The sequence below is a fragment of the Myxine glutinosa genome, chromosome 3 (assembly GCF_964187855.1).
Source record: "Myxine glutinosa chromosome 3, kmMyxGlut1.1, whole genome shotgun sequence".
NCBI lineage: Eukaryota > Metazoa > Chordata > Myxini > Myxiniformes > Myxinidae > Myxine > Myxine glutinosa.
Genome location: NC_136263.1, coordinates 129,347,693 through 129,357,076, shown reverse-complemented (window position 1 = coordinate 129,357,076; position 9,384 = coordinate 129,347,693).

Sequence of the window (9,384 nt, the reverse complement as noted above, 5' to 3'; positions counted from 1 at the left end):
TTGGTGGATTTACCGGTATGTTTAGGGTCATTGTCATGTTGCTGTCTCCATCTATCTTGCCGAGGCCGTAGCACCTATCAGCTCAACATCCTTTTAACTGTTGACTTGGTAGTTTTTACAATGAAGGAAGCATTAACAATGTTGTTAAAAGTTTATTTTGTGATTAATTTGTGATTGGAGATATGTTGTTTGGAATGAAAAAAAGAGATATCGAGTTCAAGTGAATGATGACATGCCGTGATGGTTTCTAATTTCTGAACGTGAACTTCGCGGATCGCCAAGTGCAGATTCGCCACTGACCCACAATCGATATTTCTATACGTGAACGTACCCGTTTGTTTGCGAACAGGTATGTTTTTCATGGAAGTCCTTCACGAACTTGCTGTCCATGTCTGACGTGCGACTGAAGGTGCTACAGGAATGTGGAATTTATTGGTTTCATGCTTTAGCATTCGCCGTATCTGCATTGCCTGTTTGCTTCTGACCTACCACCCGTGCATAGCACGGGTATCTCACTAGTAATTCTTAAATGGAAGAAGTTTGGAACAACCAGGACTCTTCCTAGAGCTGGCCGCCATTAAAGGACAGACAGGCACCAAGACAAAACAGACAGGACAATTAAACGACCCACCCAGTATCCCTAGCTAATCTCAAAGGGGAGGGAGAGGATAGCAAAATAACAAAGAAAAATTCGCCAGGATATAAAGGAAATAAAAGGTAAAATACAACTGGGAGGGGAGGAGGGGTGGGGAGGGGAGGGGAATTCAGGCCTGTTTCAGATGGCGTCCTAGCTGCCTCGCCCCAGCCACGTGTCCCGAGGGTGGCACCTCCCCTCCACTCCTCTCTTTCTCAGTGGGTGTCCTCAAACTCAACGAACGACTTGCCCAGAGCAGTTCCTGCAAGACCATGAGGCCGCACGTTGCCTACGGCCGGCTCAGGCGAAACTTGATGAGGAGCAAAAGCTTCTGCGCCCTCTCCCACTTTTCCTCATAATCCCACGTGCACCAAGAAAACCCTCCTCCACCCAAATCTCTCCCGCACCGACTGTCCGTCAAACAGGCAGCCCTCAGAGAGATTAATCAAATCCTCAAAAAGCTCACACAGGCCGAATTTCTCATCAAACCTTGGACCATACATGCTGCGTTCGTTTACGCCTTTCTCCAACGACCCGCCGCACTTTTCTTCCTCCTCTTCTTCTCTTCATTCTTTTTTTCTTCCCAGAGGTTCTTTCTCTATTCAATTATGTAGAGCTCCGGTGGGAGGGAGAAGGTCGATAAGGAAGATCTTTGTTTGTTTTTTAACAAAATAATAAAAATAAAGTCGACAGGGAAGGAAGAAAGAAAGAGCAAATCTGGTTTCACAGCCGGCCCGGAATTTCACACAAGATACACCCCAAACGATCACAGCTTCTCGTCATTGCAAACCCAGCCCCACGAGTGTACAATCATTAAACAATCCACCCCATGAGTGTAACACTGGTCAGGGTTGAGGGAACAATGAACAGAGCAAAGTACAGAGATATCCTTAATGAAAACCTGAAACAGAGCGCTCAGGATCTCAGACTGGGCCGAAGGTTCACCTTCCAACAGGACAATGACCCTAAGCACACAGCCAAAACAACGCAGGAGTGGCTTAGCGGACAACTCTGTGAAGGTCCTTGAGTGGCCCACGGCCCAGCCAGAGCCCTGACTTGAACCCAATCAAACATCTCTGGAGAGACCTGAAAATGGCTGTCCACCGACGGTCCCCATCCAACTTGACAGAGCTTGAGAGGATCTGCAGAGAAGAATGGCAGAAAATCCCAAAATCCAGGTGTGCAAAGCTTGTCACATCACCCCCAAGAAGACTGAGGCTGTAATCGCTGCCAAAGGTGCTTCAACTAAGTAATGAGTTCAAGGTCTGAATACTTATGTCAATGTGATATTTCAGTTTTTTCTTTTTAATAAATTTGCAAAACTTTCTAAAATCCTGTTTTCTCTTTGTCATTATGGGGTATTGAATGTCGATTGATGAGGGAAAAAATGAATTTAAACAAATTCAGCATAAGGCTGCAACATAACAAAATGTGAAAAAGTGAAGGGGTCTGAATACTTTCTGAATGCACTGTATATATATACATATATATATATATATATATATATATATATATATATATATATATATAAATGTGAGAAATAGTAGAAACTCCACAGTACGAGCAGGGCGTCTCATTTGCATTAAATAAATAATCGGGAGATTCAATCAGACGCGGACGTAGCTTCAGGACGTTGATCTTTAATTTCCGACAAGCTTTCGACCAACAAAGGTCTTCTTCTTAGTCGTCCCCAAGTTCAACGGTTCAATGTCTTCCCAAACGGAGGAGGGGGGGGGCGAGCCCTCATCATGAGCATGGACCCCTGGCCCAGGTGGAGGGGGGGTGAGCGCCATGTGGTAGCGGTGAGGCAGGTGGGGCCCATAGCTAGTGGCGGGTCCCTGAGAGGGTCTGCCCCTGAAAGGGGCCCGGACCTGGTGGACATGTTCCGAAGGCTAGTGGACCAGCGGTTAGCGGGGTCTGGACCATGGCACACCCCTCCGGCGATGCCGCTTGGTGGGCCACAACCAAATACCCCAACTCGGATCTACAGGGGGGGGGAATTCAGATTTTCGGAGGTGTGCACCTTACCAGGTGAGGTGCTATAACTGTGGCCATTTGGGTCATCGTGCGTGGGACTGCAGATCCCCATGCAGGGATGGACCCCGGCACCTGGGACCACCAACTCTGCCCAGCACAGATCGGATTAGCCGACCCCAAACACCCCCCCCCCCCCACTCCCCACTAGGGCCCAGGAAATTACCCCCATAGAGAGGGGCTCATCGCTTAGAGGACTGGGGAGTATTGTACCCCCACGTGGGGGTGTGGTTGTGTGACCATTCCTCACGAGGGGTACCCATGAGCACTAGTTTAGGGGGATAGCATTGTTAGGCCCATGGAGGGGCCAGCAATGGTTGCCTCCATGTGGGCACCGAAGCACTAGCTGAGGGAGGGCAAGGATAATTGTTAGGGATCTAGAGAGACCGTAGGGACAAGTTTTAAGTGGGGACCATGAACAGTAGTGGGGACGTAGAGAGTTTAGTGGTTGTTAAAAAAAAGGTGTGCATAGTTTAAAGGGGTGACGAGGCAAGCACGAGTTGCAGGGGAAATCAGTTCTATAGATGATTCTGTGTGTTTGAGTGTGAATTGGAATTGTGTTGTGGTGTGGAATGCATGGTGCGAAAGATTGAATGGGGAGAGTTGAAGCCATTCCCGGAGGCCCAGAGGGGTAGTGTAAAGTTAGATAGAGGGTGTAGGTAAATTACCATGTACTGTATATTGACACCTGTGGTGCTGATTGCAGAAATGTAGTGCTTTGGAGGTGCAGGAGGCAGTAGAATGGCTGGGCGTGAGGTTTGTTGGTAAAAGTTGACTGAGGCACCCCGCCTATCACTGGGAGCTTGTCGGCCAGGTCAGGCCGTAGGTAGGCTCAGGGTGCCAGTTAGGTTAGTGTGTGACGTGGGCCCGAGAATCCTGGAAGAGGACTCGGGTGCCAAATGCCAAGGTGGGCATCAGGTGGGAAGTGCCAAGGAGGGCCTTCCACAGATAGGTTAGGGTGAGGAGTAGGCGAGCGCGGGAGACAGCACTGGTGGACGAGGGGGTGCAAGCAGGTAGTCATGCTGGTGAAGCCACACAACCCAGCCCTGAAATTGTGCAAGGGCACAGATAGAAAAATCGTGGGTGAGACCCAAATTCGGAGGGCACCACAGTGTGGGCAATGGGAATTCGGGTTCTTAGAACCACATAGTTTAAAGAAGGCCGATTGGCAGGGTACAACCCCGGGGAGATTAAATGTGTAAATGATGTTAGTGCAGTTAGGATTTGTGAAGACCATTTTGCACCATCCACAAGGGGATGAATTTTACCCAACGGGACTCGATGTTTTATTGGTGAGATGCATCACGAAGTGGGTATGAAACATTGTGTTTATTCTGCCTTTCCTTTGTTTTGGCTTCTTTTCAGACACTTTTCTTAGCGAGACTCAGACTCAGACTCACTCAGTTCAAACCGAGATTTATTCAGATATTGCGGAGAGGTAAACCGACACTATTACATGCAACAACACACAAATGACGCGTCGTTCAGTGAAGGAAAAACTCTCTCGAAGCCTCGGAGTGTCCCTGTTAAATAGAAAACTAATTTCCTCTGTTCTGCAATGGTTGGAATTCTGGGGTCACTTAGAGCCAGCCTTCCTGGCGCCAACTCCATATGTTTGTCATTATGGAGGACACAAAAGTTGATAAAGTCAATCCCCTGAGCCCCACTAATGAAGTGGTACATTCCAACTCCGAGCTAAGTCAGCATTCTTCCCTCCGTTCACATCCTTAGAGGTCACTGGGTCATTTCACAGATGGTCGGCTGCTTGCTCCAGGTTCCCTGCACATTTCCTTGCATGCTTTGAGAACTTCATTTTACAAGATTCACATTGAAGTACAATTTAACTGCTTTGGCCATAAATTGTCTTATAAATATTAATTATATAATTATATATAATTCCACATTCCCTAATTTTTTCTTTTCTGTTTATATTAAACCATTAATCTAAACACCAATTGCAAAATACTCAAATTACAAATTTGGTACTCCAATTTTCAATACCTAAGGCATACACCGTCATCCTGGAAGAATCTGATCATAAAAACATTTCTTTGTTCGTTGACTCTTCCCATGTTGATAATTCAGTTCATTTAATTTGCCTCATAAGTATCTCTGCAAAAAAAACTTCACCTTTACCAATACACATCAATTTCAATTCACCATTTTCAAAATAATAAAACATCTGCAACATTTGGCAATTATTCTTCGAAAATACGTTTTGCTTCAGAACAAATGTTGACTTTCTGTTTGAAAAGAAGAGGCTGATCACTTGTGTTTGAAATTCAAGTATGAAACATTTTCTTCTGATGTCTTCATAGCACCTACACTATTTCGCATAGGGCTTCCACTGATGTGATAATAAAAAAAAAACACTTTAGAGGCCATTTTTCCCCACAAAGCCGGGGTTGGCCTTTTTCGGGCACCATGGTTGTTGTTGGTTTTTTTGGTCCCCTTTTTGAAGCAATGTTTTATGGCCGGATGCCCTTCCTGCCACCAACCCTGTTTGTTGCCTTTTTTTTTTTTTTTGGTTTTGTATACTGAATCGAGGCTCGTGAAAGAGCTAACATTTATTTCACAAACAAATCAACCAGACAAACAAAACACACAAAAAGAGGGAGCGGAAGACAAGATGGGGAGAGAAGGGGAAGCACACAACCACAACATTTGAGAGCAGGAGAAGTGTGGGAGGGAGAGGACTTGGGGGCAGGAGGCGTGGGAGGGGGAGGGTGGGGGGGAGAGGTATAAAACACAAGGGGACCGAAATTAGCGGGGGTAGAAAAGATCAAGGTTTTGGATGGGGGAGGATAAGAGATGGTGGTGAACAGCTGTTTTAAAGACCTGGAGGGTGCAGTGGGATTGAAGAGAGTGAGGGAGTTTGTTCCAGAGGCGGGAGAAAAGAGGAATTGAAGGAGTGAAGGTGAGCAGAAAGTCTTGATTTTGGCAGTTTAACCATAAGAGGGTTGCAGGCAGATCTTGTGCGACCTGTAGGAATATTTGGGGGACAGAGCCCAGAGAGGGCTGGGGGGGCAAGGCCAGAGAGGAGTCGGTAGAAGACGGAAAGACCACCAACCTGCGTGCGGTGAGTGAGTGAAAGGCCCTTGGAGTTAGCTTCATCGCGGGAGATTCCAATGATTCTGAACGCTTTGGTTTCAACAGCGTGAAGACGGGCTAGGTGTGAGGCAGGAGCACCAGACCAGAGGGGAGAGCAGTATTCCATAGAGCTGCGGATGAAAGCCTTGTATGTGGTGAGGAGCTCAGGTGTGCCAAGGAAGGACTTCGCATGATGGAGGATGCCCAGTCGGCGACTGGCTTTGGAGGCCAGATTTGAAATGTGGTTTTCCCAGGAAAGATCATGGCAAATAGTGAGACCCAAAAGCTTGAGTGACAGAACTTCTTGGAGAGGATTATTCAGAAAGTGGATGGGAGGGTTTTCCAGTCGGTCTTTTCGGAGAGACATCGTAAGAGTGTGAGATTTATCAGGATTGAAAGACAAGTTCCATTTGTTTGCCCAGTCTGTGATTTTGTCCAGGTCTGCAGAGAGTGAGGAGGCTGCAGACTGCCGAACTGAGGGATGAGGAATGGAGCGACAGAGCGTAGAGTCGTCAGCAAAGAGATAGAGAGGATTTTCAAGAGAGTCAGAGAGATCATTGATGAAGACCCGAAAAAGCACAGGGCCCAGAACACTACCTTGGGGAACTCCAGCCTGAACAGGAAGAGGAGATGAGAGAAACCCATTCAGGGCCACACGTTGACTACGACCAGAGAGGAAGACCACCAGCCATGCATGGAGATTTCCATGGATACCAAAGGAGGAGAGTTTGGTGAGCAGAGCAGGGTGCCAGACCGTATCGAAGGCACGTGAAATGTCAAGGGAGACAGCTCTAATTTCCTGTTTGGCGTTGAGGACCTCCATCCATTGTTGAGAAAGCAAAAGCAGCATGTCCAGAGTAGAGTGACCAGGTCTGAAACCAAATTGATGATCAGAGATCAAGCCATTGGAGAAGAGGAAAGATTTCATATCTGAAGCAATGATGGATTCCATGACTTTGCTGATAATTGGGAGAAGGCTGATTGGTCTGCAGTTGCTGGGATCTGTTTTTGCACCTTTTTTGTGCAAAGCGGTGATGTTGGCTGATTTCCAAGCAGATGGCAGATGACCTTGAGCAAAAGAGAGGGTGAAGAGAACAGAAAGAAGGAGTGAAAGAGCAGAAGAACATGATTTTAGGACCCGTGGGCTGATACCGTCAGGACCAGTTGCAGAATCAGAGTCGAGGGTTGACAGAAACTTTTCCACCTTGTCAGGAGGAAAGGACACAGAGTCCAGGAGCAGCTGGGTCCGACTGGGTACGGTGGGTACAGAGAGGGATGGGTTTGGGACACAAGATTTAGAGGCAAACACAGGGTTGAGGCATTCAGCTTTTTCACGTGCAGAGTCAGCCGTTAAGCTGTTTGAGGTGAGGGAGGGGATGGAGGGGGAACAAACACCAGAAACAGATTTGACCAGACACCACCAGGATTTGGAAGAGGGAGACAGATAAGAGAGTTCGGTCTTGAGAACGGTGAGATATTGTTTCCTGGCTCTCCTGAGGGTGGACACACACTTGTTTCGGGCTTTGTGAAAGGAAATGAGATTTCCTTCCGTTGGATTTGCTTTCCAGGAGACGAAAGCAAGTTGTTTCAGGGCAACAGCCTCACCACAAGATTCCATGTACCATGGACGGGAGGAAGGGTATGACAACTGAAGACGAGATGGGATAAATCTGTGCATGAGAGGGAGCAATTTACTTTGAAAGAATTCCCAGGATGAGTTGATGTCAGAGGCGGTAGAGATGGGAGACCAGTCCAGATGATTGATGGCTGCTTGAAGACCGTGCCAGTTGGCCTGAGTGAAATGCCAGACTCGTCGACGCTGAGTTAATGTCAACTTTACGACAAACAGGGAATTCCCAGTGAACTGGTACTCAATTAGCCGACCTCAGAAGGATGACAGGCTGAGTCAACCCCCCTGGCGTTAATTCAGCGATCGACCGGGATTCGAACCCAGGATCCAAGGATCCTAAGCTGGCACCCTAGCTGCTAGCCCAACACCAGGCTCCTGTTGTGATAGCTGGGCGGAATCATAAACTGACCCTGCTCTGCATGTAGCATCCTTGCCATTCTTGCTGTGAGCCATAGTAGTTTTTGAACAAGGCCTTTGTCCAGTTGTAGTTGACTTGCCTGCTCACTCGTCATGAGCATGGAGCAAGTGTTGATGTGATGTTGGTTGACCAGCACAATGTGGAACAGAGATGCCAGATGCATCCACAATGATGTTAGGACCATGGTGTTCAAGTTATCCATGGCCCATGCCAGGAGCAACCAGCAGAATCGTGCACAGCCGTTGTAGAGGAAGAAGCACAGCCGTCAACTTACAGCTCCACGCTGGTTCCCCGGAAGTTGGTGGAGCAATGACACAAGTCACCGCATCCAGTAGAAGTTGCAGGTAAGATGTCGTCGTCCCACAATTGCTGACGTGATGAATGTTCCAGACATTTGAACAGAAGCAAGTGATCAGCCTTTCTTCCATACGTTGCAATGTGATCCAGGTAAATGGTCACATGAATTTCCCTTGGTGAAGGTAAGCATCCGTCTCCAATCTTGCAAAGGAGAATGCCTTCATCATTCTTTGAGAAGGAGGGTGTATGCCAAGATTAACTTCATTTTTAGCCACAAATTTTCTTTCTCGAACTTCTTCCCAATGCAGTTATCACTCCATTTGAGATGTGATATGGTCTTATCCTTTACTCAGCCACATCTGTATCTGCTTTCCACACACTCTGAATCAGATAGGGTACATCTTGACATGAAATTACCATGTTTTAACTAATCATGTATATCTTATAACAGCTTCACATTTAACAATTTGCTGTTTTCCTCAAAACATTCAAAAAGTGATATTCCTTTATATACTTCACACAGACAATATCCAAATCAGGTATGTATTTTCACATATATCACAAAGACATAAAGTCCAACATCAGATGTGTTTCATTTATGACATCACCACCAACTCCAGTCCTCGTAATACAAATCAATGAGGAATGTAATCACTCTCTTACCTTCTATATCAACAATTTTCCTTATATTATTACCAAACAGGTATAAAATGAGTCCTTCATATATCTCACAAATGCTTAACTCATGTATTTAAAATCATTCATTAATAATGGTTAAAATCACAAACAGGAATACTTAGTTCCAATAATGTATTCATTATCATAGATATCCCACTTTTTTTTCTTTTTTTTACTTAGGGGTTAATCAGTAGTTTCTACAATACTGTTTGATTTTTTTAAATGGTGCCTGAAGTTACATCAGTTTTCCTGATTTCAAACTTTGATGATATTAGTTCACTGATCTTATAAGACTGACAATACATAACATCCTTTTATCTTATCATTCTGAATCTGCACTGTCCATCTGTATTATTGTTCGATTCAGTCTCTTTATCTAAGTCACCATTTCATGGTTAGTTATTTTGTTCAAACACAGTTACCAAAGCTTTTAAGCAAGCCACCATATGGGTGTCTCTATTATTTACATTATGATTATTGTTTTCTCTATTTTCAATTCAATAAACAGATATTCAAATGTCTTAGCTGTTACTTTTCCAAATATATATCTCTCTCAATCTTACAAAACATTTGTACAATCATGGAATTTTGCTCACATATATA